Source organism: Anser anser, assembly GCF_964211835.1.
Source record: "Anser anser genome assembly, chromosome: 7".
In the NCBI taxonomy this organism is placed as follows: domain Eukaryota; kingdom Metazoa; phylum Chordata; class Aves; order Anseriformes; family Anatidae; genus Anser; species Anser anser.
The window spans coordinates 39,978,082-39,999,117 of record NC_139727.1 but is presented as its reverse complement, the minus strand read 5'-3'; the positions used below and the strand labels follow the sequence as shown (position 1 = coordinate 39,999,117).

The 21,036-nt window shown below is 42.4% G+C and overlaps 1 protein-coding gene and 1 long non-coding RNA gene across 5 annotated transcripts in view; one reads left to right on the top strand and one right to left on the bottom strand.

Moving 5' to 3' along the window:
* The window catches only part of MGMT (O-6-methylguanine-DNA methyltransferase), a 186,295-nt gene extending 180,223 nt beyond the window's left edge, over positions 1–6,072 (bottom strand). For 3 of the 4 annotated variants that reach the window (XR_014586915.1, XR_014586916.1, XM_083844684.1), the window contains exon 1: positions 5,942–6,072. The gene's annotated coding sequence lies outside the window, so the exon portion shown is untranslated. Of the gene's footprint in view, positions 1–914; positions 1,044–5,941 lie in introns of those variants that run through there. The other variant, XM_083844685.1, reaches the window with a different exon arrangement.
* Positions 6,073–6,252: 180 nt separating this feature from the next.
* Positions 6,253–10,384, top strand: LOC310902723. The gene is made up of 3 exons (XR_014586918.1): positions 6,253–7,461; positions 7,562–7,678; positions 7,876–10,384. It is a non-coding gene; the product is annotated as an uncharacterized lncRNA (long non-coding RNA).
* The last annotated feature ends 10,652 nt before the right edge of the window (positions 10,385–21,036 follow it).

Genomic DNA, 21,036 nt, shown 5'->3' with positions numbered 1-21,036 from the left:
CTCTGGTTTTAGCACTAAAATTTAAAAACAGCTAATATATCAAGTCAGTATATGAATAAAATTCCATATGAAAACATTTAAAGTACATTAGATTTTTGGTCAAGATGAAAGACTGAAAAAAACTCAAGCAATCTATTCTAATTGGGTTCCCATGGTAACTGTACAATTGGGTTTTTCAGTATAACATCCCAAAGGCCCAATGCACACTTGTAAAATATACTTCAAACAGCCTGAATTGTTTTTACATTACAGCACTCCCAGGAAGATCAATTACTATACATCCCCACCCTAACTATTAGTGGCAGGAGATGTTAACACTATTGGCCATATTAACATAAGTCATGTAAAAACACCACATATCACCATCATTATATAAAACTAATTACACACTTCAGATTCATCAAACATGTTCTGAGTAATAAACGTATACTCGTCTTGTCACAAGATCATGTTTACTGAATGTTCAAAATCAACCCCAAATATATGCCAAACCATTTTGCTTCTTATATTGATTTCAAGGATAAACAGAATCAATCATTAATAATTACATTATAAGATGACCCACAGGGTTAATCATATTCTTAGAAACTCTGACTATGGAATCAAATATAGATACACAAAAAGACAACTGAAAAGCATTCAAAACCAGGCTCTATATATTACCAGTGATATAAAATGAAGTTGGTGAAGACAAAATAGCACTATTATTCTACTTTCTGAAAAAGCACAAGCATCTATTAAGAAAAGTTACTCTCAGATTGACCACCTAGCCTTGTTTGTCCTGCAGTTCAATTTCTGGAAATGCAATGCTGGATGCTGGCACAGCTTGTTCTTCCAGACATCAACTGCCTAAAGCCTCAAAGCTGAAAGGAGATGATGACCCATGCCCACTGCAAGCAGGATTCAAAACCTACCAATTCAGTTATAATTCCAGGAAAAAAAAATAAAAATAGAAATAAATAAAATTAAAACCAGTTTGAATAAAGCCAATCTCATTTCTCCGTCGACCAACCAGAACTCTTGCTCTTTCATAGACTGAAGAAACATCAGCAAATAACCAGAGGTATTTTTGATGTCAATAGGAGATTGTGCAAGGGATTTCCCTTTTCTCCCCGCCCTTCCCACTACATTATATTTGACCACACTGAACTTCAGTGGAGCAAGATGAAGGGGAAAAAAGTTGTTTGTGAATTGTTTCTCCAGGACACCGCTCACAATCTAAAAATGTACCATCAACAAAGCCAGCCCACTGCTCTCAAAGCAAGTTTGTGTATTTCATGTGTATTTTTAGATGTGGTATATCCTATCCTGTAATTTTATAAAGTTAAACCAAAAAGTTAATCATTTAACAAGGCCTTAAGTTTACTTTAAGTGTTTATTAAAAGTTTAACTAATTAACAGTCCTGTATATTTGAATATACAAACAACTGCAAATCATTTTGTTGTTTGCATTGGACCGACTCATCTAAAGCAGTTAAATAATTAAAATATTATTGGAATGCTAATTATGCAGCAACAACATCCACAAGACAGCATTTACACTTGCTGTCTACGAATCCACAGAAGACCAAAAGCCCATCTCTTCAGCGGCCCATCTTCAACAGCACCAGCGGCATAGCAAGCACTTGGTGATTTTTTTTAACCTGTCCACTGTCATGCCCCCCCAAAAGTGGGTTTCAAGCTTCCTGAGTCAGAAGTGGGATTTTGAAACGTGAAAGAAAACAGGCAAAGGGCTCAGTGTTTGCCCAGTTCCCTTGTGAACCCAAACCCAGCACCCCCAGCCGCCTGTTCCAAGATCCATCACTCAGCTACACGCGGTGCAGTGAACAAGTGTGATCTGAACTGACGCCTGCTGCTTCTTTGGATGCCGTTAGTTCCTGCTTTTAAAGAGGCAGAATTACTCTGTTCCCCTTTGCCACGATAGTCAAGACCGTAGGCCCTCTATCTATAGCAGCAAAATATGCAATTTTGCTTGGAAGGCAGAGGGAGAATCAGAATCTTCATACCAATGAAATCCCTTCTTCCTCCTGGAGATTAACTTTAACAGGGATTTATCCTGATGAAAATATTTGTATGTGTTGGGTGGAATGTCAGCTGCGGGTCCAATTTTTACAAGTGACTTGAAAATATACTTGAAATGATTTGTATTATTTAATATGACATAATATAAAATAGTACGTAGTCCTGACAAATCAGGATAGGATGCTTTTTTACTGCAAAATAGTAAATGAGGAAACAATTTGGAAAAGGTTTAGCAAAAAGCATCGAAATAGTGACATATTTCCAAAAAATAATTTCACAATAACTCAATATCCATAAAACTGCAAAGCCCCACAAACTTTATTGGCATTCAAATACATTTGACTTTTTTTAAACAGTAGTCTGGACCACACAAGTAGATCATAATATCAGCAGTTTTAAAATTACATTTAGCATTTCTGGAAAATATTTCAATAGAGGTTTGATTTGTTTTTATTGTTCAGTTGTTCCTCTACCTGTGTGTTTAAATTAATGCTGGCCCACACGCACCACTGCTGGGCGATAATGTTAGCCTTATGGGAGAAAAAACTTAACACGGGATTTTTTCTTGCATCAGGAAGGTTTCCTCATTATACCTTCATATAAATTAGCAGAGCTGAAGTCCTTGCTAGGACACCTTTGCTTTTTTAATTATGCCATTAATGAAAAAGTTAACAGGCAAGACACATGCTGAAACCTGTCACTGCCTACAAGATTTCAGGCCTCCTAAAATTAAAACTTCATCCTACGTTTTCCCATTAATTACATTCTCTTCACCAGTCCAGATATCTTATGAACACTCAGTAAACTAGAGAATTGCACAATCCGTCAATAAAGTAAGCGTATTTTGAACTACTGTCCATATGACTCAATTTGTCAGTAAAAACTGCCACCAGCGCTGCGCTTGCAGAAAAATGTCCATAAATGCATTATTGCGACTGGCAGATCGATGTCCATAATAAAAACAAATAGATTTAACAAGTGCTTGCTTTTACGAGTTATGCTATTGGTGGAATGTGCATTCAGCTTCACCCGTCAACTTCTGGGAATGGGCAATACAGACCAGGTTAGGTACTTGCTGACTTCACTAGTGTTACAAACAGGAAATTATTCTAACGCAGGAAATCTTTAAAAGTGTTAGACTGAATACTAATGCCTTCAGGATGTATTTAGAAGTTTCACACATCCAGAATTTAACATTGTTCTGTGAAAAATAAAATGAGAAATGTTAACAGGTATTACAAAAAAGTTTTTTTTTTTTTTTCCCTGCCCTCTTTGCAGAAAAGAAATTTAACTTAGGTCAGCTGCATCCCAGGCAGAATGGCTCACTGTGTCCTGAGGGTGATGTGAAACACCCCGAGAAGCCCCAACATCACAGGGCCTAAAATTCATTCCCATGAAGCCGATGGTTCAGCTCTTACAATACCAAAACGAGAATGACCATCACAGCGGAAACCAAGTGTCACTGGCCCCAAGAGAGGATTTCATCCCTTGCATCAGAGATGAAGGACAAAGCTTACAGAGAAATTACACCACATTAGTCAGAACATCTGCAGGTAGAGCAGCTGGCATACCAAGGTTTAATTCATGAACATCAGTTCTCATTCCTCCAGATTCCTGACTGCATGCTGCTGTAGGAAAGGAGACTACAAAAACAGTCATCCATGTCTTTGACACGTTCTGCTTTGGATTTTTTACATTGCTGTTCCTTCTAATAGTTTCCCCTGTCACCAAAGTCCGTTTAAACAGAATTTCTTCGGCGCAGCCTTTCCATCTTATCCACGCTTCCCATAACAAACTTAATACTTTTTCTTCACAAGTCCTTAAATTAGCCATTCAAGGAAACCCCGATAACCTTCCCAAAGGGCATGAGCTTCTCCTTCAGGCTACCATCCTTTTAGTGATGCCATTAACTGATTCTCTACATACGTTAAGCATTAAACAGTGGTGACAAGTTAATTACAGAGTTATCAAGAGATAAAGTAGTCACGGTAACACAAGTTGCAATATAACTACAACAGTTTCCTATAGAGCTTCTGTTCAGTTGCTGGTGTAATTGGTGTAATTAACTTGTCATGGATCAGAATGCAGATAGGAATTGCTAAAGCCACCTTGCAAGCTCACAGGGCTACATCTTTTTTCCTCTGAAGCTTGAGGCTTTTGGTAGAATTGTCCAGATGTGGTACGCTTCTGCTTAAAAACAAAGCCGACAAAACTTTTTACTTGGAAAAACTCTGCCACACAGACTCACAGACCATTCCCAAGGAAACAAACAAACCTGGCATATTTCAGAGAACCGTACCTTGTTAGACAGAAGCATCCTGCATTACAGGGGTGCTTAAAGGCTTTTGCCCAAGAGGAAATAAGCTTTAAAAAGCATCATAGCAGCCAAACGTGCATAAAGAAACCCAAGTTTATGGAAACTCGAGAGGGGCCTGTTTAAACCCCAACCCAAAATTAATACGTGAAGTAATAACTCGTGTTCAGAACAAAATGCTGTGTTATCTATGATTCTGTTCCAAGGCTACAAGCACTAGTCTTAAACCCCAAGCCTGGTGGTCCCATTTTTGCTAACCCTTCAGGTCTTGATCAAGACGCAGACACAAAGGCACTTCACCTCTGCTCACTGCTACCCAGCAGGGAGAAACCTTCCCAGGGGGGTACCCATACAGGAGGGTGGGGAGAGCTGCTGGAAGAGACCTTCGGCCCCCCTGACCTCCTCAGCGCTTCCACATCCCAGCTACCTGAGTTGGAAGAAAGCCCACGCGCAGGGCGGGGAGGAATTGTAATGCAGCAGGGCTCCCGCAGAAGATCCCCCATCATGGCTCCACTTAAGCTGCGTTTCCACGCAAGCGAGGGAGGACCAAAGGCCACAGAGGCAGTTCAGGGAGGGAGAGCTCCTACACCGCCACTCCTGGTCCCGCGTGCATTCGGGAGACAGGCAGGGCTTGGAGGCCAACGCCTCCGTCAGGTTCACAAGGGAACCCTGTCAGCTGTGCAGGGCCCTCCTCGGGAGTCGCGCCGCGACAGCCGTCCCTAAGCTGAGCGTTACGTCTCCGTTCGTTAACGTGGGAGGCTTTGGTATGTAGAGGCTGCACCTCACCATTTAATAAGAGCTCTATTTCACAGAAATAAGATGCAACTCAGTAACAGGTTTTATTTGGGAGTCATAGAAGGAAAAAAAAAAAAAAAGAACACCGTTCTTTACACTTACTTTGGTTTTAAAACTGCATGCAGTTACAACATTGTACCTGTTTTACAAACGGCTGTAGAGCTTGGCTTTTATGCCAGCAGCAAAAAAAGACATTTTTATGTTAATATCAATGTGACATGCATTACTTTAGTGCAGTTTCACGTTGGCCTGAACCAGCTACGGGCTGCTGGCAGAGGGCAGGGCGCTGCCATCCCTCCTGCCCTCGCATCGCTCCGTCCTGCACCTGATGGAAACCCAGAGAAGCGCCTGAGCTCCCGGCCGGGCTGTGCCCACGGTGAGCCCTGAAGGGCTCCTGCAGCACCGGGGTGCTCCGGGCCCCACATCGCTCTGCAGGAGGGATTTCTGCTCCTTCACTCCTGCTCCACAGGGACAAGCTTTAGAGCTGAGATCTCTCCACCAAACGTGCTCGGCCTAGCTCCTGCGCCGGCAGCCGAGGCCCCGTGCTGCCATAAAGCCCCGTTTCTCCCCAGACGCCGCAAGTCTCAGGGCGCACGGGCCCCGGGGAGCACACGGCGGCTGCGGACGCAGCTCCCCAGGCCGGCCGCGGCCAAGCCCCGTGGGGGACCCGGCCCCGCCGCGGGGGGAGCGGCCCCGGCCCCGCAGCCCCGTGCCCGGCCCCGTCCCGCTGCCCGCCGCCATGAGCCCGCGGCTGCTTCCTCCGCCCCGAGCCGCCCCGCAGGGCCCGCGGCTGCCCGGCCGCCCGCGCACCTGCCGCAGGGAGGAGGAGGAGGAGGAGGAAGAGGAGAAGGGAGGACGGCGGAGCGCGGCGCCTCTTCCCGTCAGGCCGAGGCCGGGCAGGCGCCGTGAAACCGGGGCGGAGCTGCCCGGGCCGGGGGCCTCGGGGTGAGGCAGGACGGCCCCGGCAGCTCCCGCAGCGGGAAGGAGACGGGCGGGAGGCGCGGCAAGGCCCGGCCCGGGGGCAGGGGGAGCCCCGGGGGAGCCCCGCCGGGCCCTGGCCGAGGCCGCGGTGCTGCTGCTCCGAGAGGGGCTGAGGAAGCCCGCGGATGTCCGCGGCAAAACCACGGCCTGCGGGCAGCAGCCGGGCCGAGAGGTGCCGGTGCGCCTCAGCTCTTTGTGGGCGACTGCTGACAGAAATCTGCCGAGTCCGGAAGCAAAAACGCAGGCCTCATAACCGACGTGTCTCACAAGTGCACGGTGCTAAAGAATCACCCGAATCTGTCCTTTGCTAGTGCTTAGGAGCAGGGTGACGAAGGATAACGGGCAACGGCTGACAGCATCAACATTTCAACTCATTCACAAAGTTAGGGGCAAGGCAGGGACAATGAACTAAAAGCAAGTTTGCCAATTTATTTGTCTTGGATTGGCAAATCCAATCTCTAAAAGAGGAGACAGGGAGGAGGAATGTAGACTGTAGATTGAGGTTTATTTGAGGTTGTACACACACACAAAATACAGGAGAAAAGGTGCTAGGCATGTTTGCAACAAGAAACCTTTAATTTTCAAGCTAGAGGATCTTCCACTGTCTGAATCTTAATCTGAGTTATATCAGCAAAACATTTTACGGTGGTATTGTATGACTCAGAAGTTATCACAAAATGGAGGGATCCAATTGGGAAATATCAGGAGAAATTTAAAAACTCATCACAGAATCCTGGAAATCTATTTTTCATAGGAAATGAACACTGCGAATAAAAATGACATTGAGTGAGCACATATGTGTTAAATCTGATTCTAACAAATTACAAAATTTGGTCCAAAATGCAGAAGTTTCCACAGAGCAATTGAAAATACCTTTGGAATTGTTGCACTTGGTGCAGACTTAAAAAAGAGCAACGAATGACACCAGTGTGCCATAGTACAAAGATACTCCTTTTTTTAGTAGTACTGTTTTTAATGTGGTACCTAGTTTTCCTTTTGTTTTCTGGTCTAACCTCAGTCTCTCAAGGAAATATAAGCAAGGAATGTTTGCCACCCCGCTTTACTTTCTTTGCCATCTTCATAAGCAAGGCATCGTCCAATAATCACTGCAGAAATTGATCTCAGATAGTAAAAATGTTCGGTGCTTCCACACCATCCTGCTAATTGTAACTCACAGACATATCAGTTTAGAACAAGATAGAAGTGATTTGTGAATCTGTGTGATCTATAAATTAGAATTAATATAAAGAAAAATAAATTCAAATCTTTCCATATGAGCAGTTCATCAATGCAATGTCCTTTAAGCGACAAAGAAACAATATTGTAAGAAAGGAGAAATATAGGAAAAGGTATTCCATGTTTGTAATAAGTTACAAGCAATTAGAGACTTCTGGTTCATATTTTCTGATTTTTTTATGCATTCATAATTAATTTCTGTTACCTTTACAGTGGCAGTTAGTGAACAGATTATTCAAAGTTATTACGTACCTGATGCTGTATGCTGACAAGAGAAAATAAAGCTTTCCAGTAGCTTTAATGAAGCCCGGATTAACAGTGAATTGAAAGGTACTGGCATTGTGTGCCCCATACAAGTGCAATGGCTTAGGTGAAGATGATCTCATCTCTAGATGAAAGATCTCTTCACATCAGTAAGCTGTGGACTGGATGGGATACCCTAGAGATAGTTATTATTTTAGAATGTAAATATCAAATTTCTTAAACCCTGATCCTTTTTTTTTTCTTTCTTTTTTTTTTTTCCCCAGACATTTTGAAATCCAGTATCATGATGTTATTAAAGAGGAATATGGAGATTTCTGCAATAAGAAGTAGATCTACTACGTGGCAAAAAAAATAAAAATAAAAATAAAAAATTGTTTGTAAACCAGCTGCTCTGAAAGCCAATTTCAGCAATCCCCCTTTCCATAATGATCATCAGTTCTCCGTCTGTCTTTTCTTCCTTCAACATACAAACAGAAGATAAGCTTTTAGGTCAGTCTGGACTGTTCCAGTTGAGAAGGAGCAACCTACTGACCAGCCTGTCCATGGCAGGTGTTAGTGCTGACAACAGGGCTTCTTAAAAAGAAACCTTAATTAGCACTGAATTCCCCAAAGGACTGCTTTCCCAGTAGACTGTGAATACATTATTTCATTATATAATTAAATGCTTACAGATTTATGCAATCTTAAAACATGCAGGACATTCTCAGGCACATCCACATAGGAGGTACAAGGAGCCCTGAACTCCTTTTTGCCCCTGCTCAGAGCTGTGTGTATCTGAGCCATAATGGGGAGGCATATATAGCTGCTTAATGCGTGAAATTGTGTCCTTGACATATGCTCCTCTCCACTTCTACCTGGGATTAGTTCAGGTGGAGAGCGTCAGATTGTGCTTCCACCTGCCCTGTGAGTCCTGAGTGGCAGGAGAAAAGGGAAAGTGGCATATCTGGAGTAGTTCCGATTGACTGAGTTTGAGGTTCATTAATTCCCCCCAAGTATTAGTGACTGTTTACAATTTGAAGTGCTTTGGAAATTTCAGTCTGGTATTTTCTCTCTTAAAAATGAACTTATTTTACTTTGAAAATCTTAGCGTGCCAGATTAAAGGGAAACAGGACTAAAGTGAATGAAATCTGTCTGTGCTGTTACGCTTTTCTCAAAAGTGGCCGGTTCCCAAAACTTTACTGTAAGTGGAAACCTTCAAAAAATATGTATAAATCTTTCCTAACTCCTCTCCCAGGATGATCTCCTTTTTGCCTGAAGCATGGAAATTGATTATCTTTAATATGATTTTACTTTACATTATAACAGGTTAGAATAGGGAATGTGAAATATCCAGACTTTTCTTAAAACCAGGCATTTGGGGCTTTGGCAGTGAATCCACAAGTTGTTTGTCTGCAACAGAAAGAAATGTTTCTGTACACTGGTTCAAACTACTGTGTTTTGACTTAATTGTCATATTCTTCTGTTAGCAAATGAGGTAAAACGAGTATTCCTTAGCAGTTTTCACTCTGCACCCAGAATTATGAACATGTTACTCAAATCTACACTAAGCCTTCTGCTGACCAGATTTTAATCTTTATTGTTAGTGCTGTTATAATTCCAACTACTGAACTTTTGAATTCCTTCCCAGTCTGTCCTTTAATGGGAAAGAGACTGAGAAGACTATTTCTAATTAGATGTATCATAGTCAACGACATCAGTGTCAGCAGAAGTTATAACCCCCCTTTTGCATACATTTAGGCCTGTTCCTCCTGTTGGTGTATCTTGTCAGACTTCCTTATTCAATTATCTATAAGGGCCACTAGGTGTTAATTTTCTTTGCCACATCCAGTCTAGTTCACTAATACAACAGCTAATAGGGAAATTTTCGTAACACTGATATTGCAAGAATGTAAAGGATTTCTAAAATTCTTTTCAAATCTTGTCCCATGTCATTGTTTTTTGTTCAAGGCATTATCTTTCAATTATTTACATTATTTGTTACTAAGTTTGCTGCTTATAACGTATTGCTCACTTAACATGGTGTTTTCAGGTACCAAGTAATATTTATGCCAAGCTAAAACAACTTAAAGTTCCCAATGAATGCACAAAAAATGTGATTTGTTGTCAGGGGAAAACAAAGTTTAGACTAATGTAAAAACTTCAGGGTCACAGAATGCGATGGGATGGAATGGAGGCCTTTAAAAAAAAAAAAAAAAAGAGGTTTTATTAAAGGCCTTGAGATGTGAATTCATAAATGTTTCTGTCTGGATTAAATTCCTTGTTGAGGAGTAACCTCTGGAAGCATCTACCTTCTGCAACATCTGCTGGGGGAGAGAGACTCGGGCACTGGAGCTGTAACTGCCCTCCTGTTAGCCTGAGACAGGACCAGATGGAGTCTCAGGGAAGATGTGGTATTGGAAACCGCTATGATTTGGATCTCACTTGCAGTTCTTGAATTTCCCCCCAGAGAAAATTGTCAGATTGGAGCAAAAGCAAAATATATTTCTGCCTTTGTGTCTATATGCCTTACTGAGTCAGAATCTGGCCTCGATCACTTCCTGTGCTCGTGACCTCCCTACATGAACCTCCTCAGCTGTGAATAAGCGCAATAATGTAACCTTGTATGATTTCACTTGAGCAAGTTAATAAGTATTGCTTTTCACATTTATAATCGCCAGGAAAAAAAATAAAGTCTGAATGAAACCAGAAACTGTGTGATTTCGTTTGCCAGGACGCTTGCATTTTCTCAACAGCAGGGATGTGTCCTGCAAATTTCAATCTGGAAAGTTCACGTCAACGCAGATCTAGCTGTTTGGTCTGGGCGCGTTATGGGCTTTAATTGGGCCTGGAGGAGGGAGGGAGGGAGGGAGGGAGGGATGGTGTGTGTGTGTGTGTGTGTGAAAGGCAGGCTGAATCTGGTTTCAGAATAGGTTTTAGTAATAGAAATAATCTCTTACACCAGACTTTTGTTTGCAGCACGTGATGGGAGTTTGTCCCTAGATTTTAATGGGTGTGAAATGCTGATAAGCGTGTGCCTGGGCCACTGGAGCAAATGTGTGTGTGTGGGAGTGCAAGTGTTTCTGGGAACTCTAGAAGGAGTCAAATTTTGATGATGTGGGATATGATTTGTATGTTTTTCAGGGAGAGCAAGAAATGAGGGCAAAGGGGTAGTTCTGAAGAAGTATGGTTTTCTTCGGTCTGGGTAGGAGCAGATTGGACAGTTGAAGGCCTCTTTGTACCAAAATACGGAGACCTATAAGAATCATTGCTGATGGCAGATCATTCCCAATAGCAACTGAGATCATTAAAGAACCCTGCTACTTTAATAAGAGAAGAGTATTTTCTTTGCAAAAAATAAAAATAAAAAGATTGAACAGTCTGTGTCTGTGTCTTTGCAGTGTATCTCCACAATTCCTGCAATTTGAGGGGGTTCAGATAAAGATCTTTAGGTTTTAAACTTCCAGTCTTTGAAATAGTTTGTAACCGCTGCTATGACAGCTTTTTGTCTCCCTATTCCCCCAAAACATTCTCCAAGCATATTTTAAGTGTGAAAGCATAGACCCTTCTCTAAAAACAAACAAACAAACAAACAAACAAAAAAACCCCACATCCAACAGCAAAACAAACAACAACAAAAGGAAAAAAAAAAAGAAAAAACTAAAAACAAAACCCCAAAAACCCCACAACACAAAAAGTAAGCAAAAAGTCCGGATATATTGAGCAGGAATACAACTGGTTCCTGCTCTGGGAGAGGAAGGAAATTGGGTGGCTTGAAGTATAGAATTACTGGTAAGTTAAGAAAATGTATTTTAGTAGGCAAACCATTTTCAGTGCTTATGAAGAAGCTTGGCATTGGGAAAAATATGATTTCCTGTAATCAAGGTGCTGGGAGTTGTTTGCCAGCCACTAATGCCTTTAGGGAAATCTAGTAGCAAACCGTGTAAATGAAAGGGATATTAGCAGAGATTGGCTTCATTTTCTTTAGGGCAAAACCATAAAAAGTTATGGTGTTTCATATGCCCTACTTCAGTTGGTTTAGGTATCTCCTGGCTGCCTTATTCCAGAATTTGCTGGAAAATGCTTTGACAGTATTGGTGAAGCTAACCAGTAAAACTTTTATCTGTTATGCTGCGGAGAAATTTGTGTGGTAAAAAGGCTTATAAATGTTAAATAAGAGGAATTTTTGGTCAATAAGGCCACTGATAAATCTCCTGTTAAATTAAGTGTGCCTGGAGTCCTATATTTAATGGAGCTTTTGCAGCTATTGCCAAATTCCAGCGAGGCTCAAGCATTTCCAATAATTATTACAGCAGAATTTACAGCATGTATTTTTTTCCTATTGACATACTAAACATATTTGCAATAGAACACATCCTTCAAGTGATCGGGTTATTGTAGCCCGCTTAGAGATACGCCCATCTTTGCAATCATCATAAATATTTTGAAAAACATTCTTAATAATTTTGCCTTGAATGAAAATTCCTCCTCACATTCCTTCCTATGCCATGGGTAGGGGAGGTTGCCAACAATTATCTGTGCCATTGCGTTCACAGAACTCGCTGCATCAATTACTTTGTAGGGGCAGACTTGCTCCCAAATGAACCCGTGTGTTTACCGGGAGGCACGGGAAATTAAATCATGTTAATTCCTTTTGGTCTTTCTAGCCAAGCTCTGTCTGCATGTGTAGGGTTGTGTGTGTGTTTTGTAGAATCATGAAGTGTAGTCTTAGAAATGAATCCACTTGAAGGTGGTACTAACTTGCCTCTTGCATCAATGGAAATGGATATTATGATTGCTGTGTTGAAACGTGCGCTCAAATGCATTGGGAGTTTGATACTATTTTTCAAACTGCCAAATAGATAATGTCAGAACATTTCTGAAATGGGATACTAACATCAAGATATACTGCACCAATCAACTAACATCAGGCAAAGTATAGTGTAAAACTGTGGATGTAGGAGACTACTACAGAATTTCCATTTTCATTCCCTATGTCAACAGCTTTGTAACTTACCTAGTAGATTGTTTTATGTTTTCCAGACATATTCTCAGTAGACTACAAACACTACATTCAGCTCAGCCTTCAGAACCCAAAGAATTAGATATGCTGTAGTTTATGAAATGGATGTTTATGAAAGTATCCTTTGTTTGAATTGCTCAAAAACCCAACATGAATTCAAACTTTGACAGCGTAAGCAGAAAATAAGAGGGCCATAGTGATCTCCCAAATGTAGCCTTAACTATTGAGGTTCTCATATTGAAAATGCAATTTTCTGTCTAGATGTTTATGAATGTCTTCAAATTCCCTTTCATAATAGCCCCTTTTTGACAGGCCTTTTTCAACTCTGAAATATGAGAAGAAAGGTTGCTGCAGAATGTAGTATATACCATTATAGGAGGTACACCTCTGTCCCTCAAGCCAACAATACTCTTTTGGAAGTCAATGATGATATATGCATGTGTAGGAGGTTGCAGAGCCTAAGATCCATTGCAGAGCAGCAGGATTCTTTTACTGAATCACAGCAAGTTCAGATGCTAAAATACGGTGTGACACTTTAGGGAGTCTGTCTATGTAAAATGCATGACTTCTGTGTGATTTTATAAACTGTGTGTATAACTCTAGCCTTGTGTAATCTTCAGAGTGCTAGCAAACCTCATCACGCAGCTGCTGAAGAGCAGTCAAAAATGTTAATATTGAATTACTCGCTACAGGTAGAAATGTGCCTGTTTTGTTATGGAGAGAGTCTGCATTAGAGGGATCCGGTTCCCCTGGATCGCCTGTATGTGTTAACGTTGGTGTAGCAGAAATGAATGGCAGCAGTGCAATCAACACAACGGAAATGGACACACAGCAGAAAAATAGGCACGCAGCACAGACCAGTTGTACTTGTTGCTCACTTGCATTTTCACGTTGTCCTTGTGCTTTCATGCAAACCTGATGGCAAGCATTTGTGTACTTGGGCAGCGGAGGGAAAGAAAAGAGCCCTCTAGGAGGCTGCAGAGTCAGACCCTTGAACCTCTCTTGCCAGGGTGACTGGTGACCCAGCCTGGGGTCCGAGCCGTGGTGTCTCGTGCTGATGAAACTGCTCAGTCCCAACCCAGAAAGTAAGAGTCGTTGCTGATGAATCCTGTGGGTAGGTAGGTGCGGTATGGCCGGGTGAACAGTGGCCACTGTCCTGGTGGTTAACACGGGAATAGTCATGCATATGGAGCTTGAGGAGTCACAGTTTTCTTCAGAGAAAATCACTGGCTACATAAAATGTGTTTTGAAGCTGATAAGAAGACTCTCACTGATTTCACTGAGCTTGATGTCATGTCATTAGATCATAAAAGATCAATTTTATGAAGATGAATTGCTGTTCCCAGATTAAAAAGGCTTTTTTTTTTTTGCCTTTTTTTTTTTTTTCCTCTCCTACAAAATCATGAACTTCGGGGTAGCAATATGGTGCAAGAAAAGGAAGATGCAGATGTGTCAGCAACAACAGGGACCTGTGAGAGCAAAATGATACTCATCCTTGGATTTTGAGTAGTCAAATCTATGAGCATACTGAGTGCCATGCAAAATCCAGGAAGGCCATAAACAAACAAAAAAATCACATGCAGGTCATTTCGGTATTAACATGTTGTGAACTTATGTACGTGGTAGATGCTAGCTGTATAATGAACTACCATGTGACAGAATACATTTTTCTTTGCTGAAGAGGCAGAAAAGAGAATGGTACTGATTTTCTTTTTTGTCTAGTCTCCCTGAGTGTTGGGAAAATGATCTCTTTCTGGGAAATACTGCTTTGAAAATGGTTTCAGAGTGCAGAAGTACTTGCTAGGACATGGATGCGATCCAGCGGCAGTAAGTTCTGCAGGAGAGTTGTTTGCTGCTACAGTGTTATAGCAGTTATGCTTGTGAGACTCTGTCCCTGTCTTTTTCTCTATTCCCCTGATCACTCTTTGCTGCCTTCTTTTTCTATGTTTTTTACCTTTCTTGAGCATCCTCTTTTCCAACATATTTTGCACAGTTCTGTAGTTAGTGTTCAGTCCTGCTTCTCATTATCTTATTGAGAAAGGAGCTGGAGACCAATGAATTTGTTGTCCAAATGCAGTATCCATTTTAGCAAAATAAGATGTCCCAAATTTGGTTTTGGAGTGAAAGGAGAGGGACAAAGAATTGCTGTTTTGACAAGTCGAAGAAGTGGTTAATAATCCTAGTTAGGGTTGTAAATGAACTACTGGTAGTCAGGCAGGTTAGAAAAGACAAGCTAGTAGCTCCGTACATACCTCCATTAAGAACGCCTATTTAAAGGGTGTTTCTCTGAGGGACCAGAAAGGCAAAGGGGAAGGCAGGAAGATGGGCAGCTCTGCCGAGCAGCACTACTGGCTAGAAGCAGGAACCCGATTCAGCCACAGGAAAAAGCTCCATTGATGTGCCACTTGAGTGCTAAATTAGGGCACTGCCTTTAATTCTTGCATCTTTTGTTAACATTCGTATAAAAATATAATGTACTCTGTTAGGTAAATAGGATTCTCCAGTAATCTAAAGGAGGGTGTGAAAATGTTTATCCTCTTTTTCCTTTTAAGTGCCTGCGAGCCCTGCCTCCGGCCCTGCCTTGGTGCCCAGTGAGCATGTGCGGGGCCGCGCCACCTCCTGTTGTAGTACACCTCCTGCTGTAGTACACCTCCTGTTGTAGTACACCTCCTGCTGTAGTACACCTCCTGTTGTAGTACACCTCCTGCTGTAGTACACCTCCTGTTGTAGTACACCTCCTGCTGTAGTACACCTCCTGTTGTAGTACACCTCCTGCTGTAGTACACCTCCTCCTGTAGTACACCTCCTGTTGTAGTACACCTCCTGTTGTAGTACACCTCCTGTTGTAGTACACCTCCTGCTGTAGTACACCTCCTGTTGTAGTACACCTCCTGCTGTAGTACACCTCCTGCTGTAGTACACCTCCTGTTGTAGTACACCTCCTGTTGTAGTACACCTCCTGTTGTAGTGCAAATGCCCACCCTCCTGTTGTAGTTCAAAGGCATCTGCTGACGGATGAGGGGAGCACAGAGGCTGCTCCCCAGCCACCGAGCCGTGTGCCGTGCCGACTGATGTGGCACTGACATGGGGTGCTTCCATGGCTACACCGAGATGGGCAAAGCTGTTCGTGGAGAGCAGCTCTGCGGAGAATGAGCTGGGGGTCCTGGTGGATGACAGGCTGACCATGAGCCAGCAGTGTGCCCTGGTGGCCAAGAAGGCCAGTGGGATCCTGGTGTGCATAAAAAGGAGCGTGGCCAGCAGGTCAAGGGAGGTGATTGTCCCCCTCTGCTCTGCCCTGGTCAGGCCTCAGCTGGAGTACTGAGTCCAGTTCTGGGCTCCCCGGTGTAAAAAAGACAGGGATCTCCTGGAAAGAGTCCAGCGGAGGGCCACAAAGATGATATGGGGCCTAGAGCATCTCCCCTATGAGGAGAGGCTGAGAGACCTGGGCCTGTTCAGCCTTGAGAAAAGAAGACTGAGAGGGGATCTTATGGATGTTTACAAATATCTTAAGTGCGGGAGACAGAGGGATTTGGCCAACCTCTTTTCAGTGGTCTGTGGGGACAGGACAAGGGGCAATGGCCACAAAATGGAGCACAGGAAGTTCTGCACCAATATGAGAAAGAACTTCTTCACGGTGAGCACTGAGTTTTCACTGACGGAGCACTGGAACAGGCTGCCCAGGGAGGTTGTGGAGTCTCCTTCTCTGGAGATATTCAAGGCTTGTCTGGACGCCTACCTGGGCAACCTGCTCTAGGGAACCTGCTTTGGCAGGGGGGTTGGACCCGATGATCTCTGGAGGTCCCTTCCAACCCCTACAATTCTGTGATTCCGTGTTCAGCTTCCCAAGTTGGCTTAACAGTGCCCATTAAAGTGCCAGCTGACCTGCAACAGGAGAAGAGAAAAGGGTGTGACATTAAGCACCTTAGCATGAAGTAATTCAAGTTAACCTGCAGCAGATTTCAAGCATAAGCAAGTCCCTGGATGGTAAAGGTAAAAGCGCACACCCTGAAAAGGTCAGGCATATGCTGATACCGCGTTGTGCTCCCACTTCTGACAAAAATGAGACGGAGGCAAAGGCAACTCCAGAGCAAGCCCGAGGAACAGGGAAGGAGGTGTGCTAGTCAAAAGAGAGGTAACATTTATATTTCTAATAACACTATAAGGTACCAAGAATCAGAAGGAGCCAATGAACAACTGCTCTTTGTCCTATACTTGCAAATCTTGATAAAAGTTCCTACGTTTTGTTCTGCTCTCAGGCGGCCTCCTTCAAATCCCTGCCATTTGTTGGTTGCTCTTAGCTTTAACTGGCCTTCATAGAAGTGCCAGAGGAAAATCAGCATAACTTAACGCAGTATAATGGTTAAATAGTTCTATACCAAAATGGAACATGGAGTAGAGAACATTTAGATTAGTATATTTTTTCAACACTGGATAAATACAAATGCTTCTCCTGAGTCTAAGGATATTTTTAATACTGCCTTTTAGATGTTGTTTTATTTTCCTTGAGACTCCGAATGCGATCTTCCCAGAACCTTAAAGGTAGTTCTTTTAATTTTTTTAAGGGTATCCTGTCAGTTTTTAAATACAGCCTTTTCATGTTGCCACTGAATTGCTTTGATCTGCAGATGAGAACTGATGAGATGCAGTTTCCTTATTGCTGGACCTTGCCAAGAGTTCCAGGAGCATCTGTGATTGAGCCCGTCAGAACCCTAGAACTGGGTAAATAAAAATCCTGACAAGACTTTCCAGAGAAATCTTTTCCCGTTGCCTGTAAGGCAAAAAGCCCAGAACAAGAAGTCTCTGTTTTACTAGCATAAAGGTGAATGTAGAAAACAGAACATAATTCTATGAACTTGTTTTATTTATGTTATAATTGCTGTGAAAAAAATTGTATTTCTCTTTCCCTGCACCACATCGTCATGTGCCTGGGGACCTGGCGAGGGAGGAGCTCACAGCACGGAGGCGTAGCTGGGGGCTACACAAATTCTCCCTGTGGTGGTCTTAAAAGATTGCCTGGAAGAGAAGAACATACAGTTATGCTATAATGCCATCAAATAATCCAGGCTGGACTGGAAGGGGTTTGTGGTCCACCCCCTGCCCCAGGCAGACCCGTCTCCAGAGTCAGCCTTCATCCTGCCTGGGCCTGAAGCCTCCAAGGATGGGGACAGGCTCCATGGGGAACCTCTCCCTCTGCTCCACAGCCCTCCTGGGGAAGAAATTTATCTGAAAATCCAGTGCTTTGGGTGCCTCTCTGTGCCTTACCTCCAGAAACACACCAGTCCCATGAGGGGAAATGGGCTTTTTTGGTCAATTCATATGATATGGTGGTTGGTTGGAAAAGGTAGCCCAACGTTATTCTCAAAATACCATAGTTTCTTCAGATTTGGATGAGTGATCCTTTTTAGTTTGACTGCTGTTTGAATTCTACAGCACATTTCAGGGAAAAAGTAAATAAAACACCATTCATGCCATGGAATCAGCATACTAATTTATGGCCAGATCTGAAGCCTTTTCCCAAGGCAAAATACAATTAAAGTCAGGCAGACCTTCAACCGAGTGAAAACTTCAGTATTTGATCCTTAAATTTTACTTTTCCACATTTTTATTATTTTTGTACAGTAGTAAAAATATTTCTCCTGCTGGTAATTTTACATTGTACTGTATATTGAATTCCTTGCAGTAAAGGCCTAACCTCTTGAAACCTAATCGTGTACAGTGTGCTATCTAAAGAACTTAATTCTTATTGGGATAACTAGTTTAAAAATATATATTTATAAAGCACATCCATGACATTTTTGTTAACCTGGTTCTAATGGTGATCTGGCAGTAACAGTAAAGGATGAAAAGCTAAGAACAGGCTGAGATCTAATCTGACCTAACTCATTGATTCACTCCCTGACCTTGGGTAAGCCTTTTGACCTGCCTGTGCCTCAGTCAACTCAGCTGGAAAATTGGGTAAAGAGCAGAGCCTGTTAGAAAACCATCTTCAATTTGAACAAAGATTTCCCGGAGACCCAAAAAAAGTGAGTGTAGTCGTTTTGTACAGACATAATTGATTGCGGACTGCACAAGAATAACATCCTGAGCTGTGGGATGCAATTGATGACATCTCATTCGTCGTGTGGTGGCTGGGTGGTCTCTGCTTCCACTGGAACTACCCCACTTTTCCGGTGTCCAAAGCTGTATTTTCACTTTCAGAGCATTAGTCCAGCCGCGTCTGCCCTCGTTAGGAATGTGGCTCTAATATTACACCAGTCCAAGAGGATACTGTGGAGTAATTACTATTCCTGTTCGGTTCACAGTTACTGAACTAAATTATTACCCCCTAGATTTATCACAAGCTAAAGTGGCATCACATGCTACCGTATCAATAAAGCATACAAACGAAATCAGGTCTCTACCCGGAATTCACCCGGTGCTTTCCAGCATGCCCTTGCTCTCCCGAACCGGGTTTCATGCCATCAGCCTATGACTTGTGCTGTCCATAAGGATGAAGAGGACGATTCTGGCTGCAATCCTAGAATTGCACCTTCGTGCTAGAAGCGTGCGTGTTCGCAGCAGGGCCCGTTTGCTCCGTGCGGCTCCCCCGGCGGCGTTGGGAGCGACTCCCAGCCCTGCCCAGGAGCCGGGGCTGCTGCTGCAGCAGCCCCGACGTGCAATCAGGAAACGTTGAAGTCATGTGGACGAAAGCCAAGGGCATTTAAATGGCATGTGGATAACCACTCGAAATTGGCAGCATGTGATCAGCCTCATGCACAAAGCTCCATACTCTCACGAATTTGGCACTGTTTGTACTGGGCAAAGGCCAGCATCTATTGCTTGTGCCAGCATGTTTAAACTATCCTGGACTTACTAATCTATTCTCCATGACCCACACTGGAAAAATGACCATTTCCTTTTCCCAATTCCCACATCTGCTATTTGTTTTCCTCTCTTTGCCTTCCCAAGATTTGGGAAGGAGTTCAGGAATGCGGAGCTCTATTCAAAACTAAGCTGACCTCAGGTACTGAGTGGCATTTATCTGACAGTGTGTGTAGGTAAATAGTTAAAGGGAAATGGTCATGTTTCTTCACTTTCTCATGCATATTTGTAGACATTTTCAAATAATAATAATAAATTAAAAATAATAAAAAAAAACATTATTTTGTTCTAAAACATTAGCTAGCTGTATGGCAACAGTAGGAGGGACCTTGTATTTCCAATGGAAACTAGTAAATCCTGCAGTGCCAGTTAATTGGCTCTGTCATTATCCTTCCATGAAATATTCTAAATTTTAACATTAATATTAGGTGCAAACGCCTAAAAAAAGTCACTTCTACTAGTCCAAATGAAATTACTATGTGGGAATGACATTTATGCTAGAATAAAATCATCACCGTGCCTCATATAAAATAATATATTCTACATTAAGAAAAATCCCAGGCTCTACTCACTTTAGAAGTATAGGTACAGAAGAACAAAATGCAACTTCACTTGAAAATATCCAATTTTATGAATGGAATAATCCAAAATCTTGTCTCATTGCAGTGGACAAAAGACCCAAATCACAACAAAATCTGAAAAGCAGTAATGGCAAATAGAGGGTAGCAGAAAAATGCAGACAGAATTTGCAGAATGACACAAAATATTATGTTGCAGTCTTGAGAGTCGTTGGTATGACTTAACATTGACTTCACTGGAACCAAGAATTCACCTTTTTTTTTTTTTTTTCAAAGAAAAGAATGCACCCCTAAATGCATTTCTATGTGTTCTTTTTTATTTTGAATGAAGTGCTTTTAAAATTTTTTAGCCATTGCATGTGTACAAATAAATATATGCACCCATGCAAAAAGAAGAATAAGAACAATCACATCTTGGAAGAGATAAATGTATTAAGAAAAATTAACAGGATATTTAACCAGCGGAGTTACTATGGATCACATCCATAATGACAGTTATATGTCTTTATGTTAACAAATCAGTGGAAGTTCAGTGTTAGAGTAAAAGTTGGAGGCTAACAATGGGAATCTAGGCCTACTGCTGTATTTTCCTCTAGGCTTACAAGACTAAGCAGAGGTACAGGAATTAGCCACAAATATTCATCAGGTTTTATATCAAGAGCTTAAAATAGATACTGATGGAACTAAAGGGAAAGGAATTTAAAAAGAGCTGATAAACATGCTACAAAACCATTTTTCAGATTAACATCCAAGAGCGAGGAGCTGAATTTTTCTAAATTTTGATGCACGTGCTCCTACCAGCCATGAGGATTTGAAGCTGGGAATTCGGTGAATGGCAGTGACTTGTGAGTAAAGGTGCTCGGGCTGGCGTGCAGCCTGGCAGTGAGACCTAGCCAGCCTCCCCTGGTGTGGCACGGTGTCTGCTGCATCTTTGCAAGTCCACGAGCAATTCTGAAAACTTTTGTTTGTGTTTCAGCAAGGACTC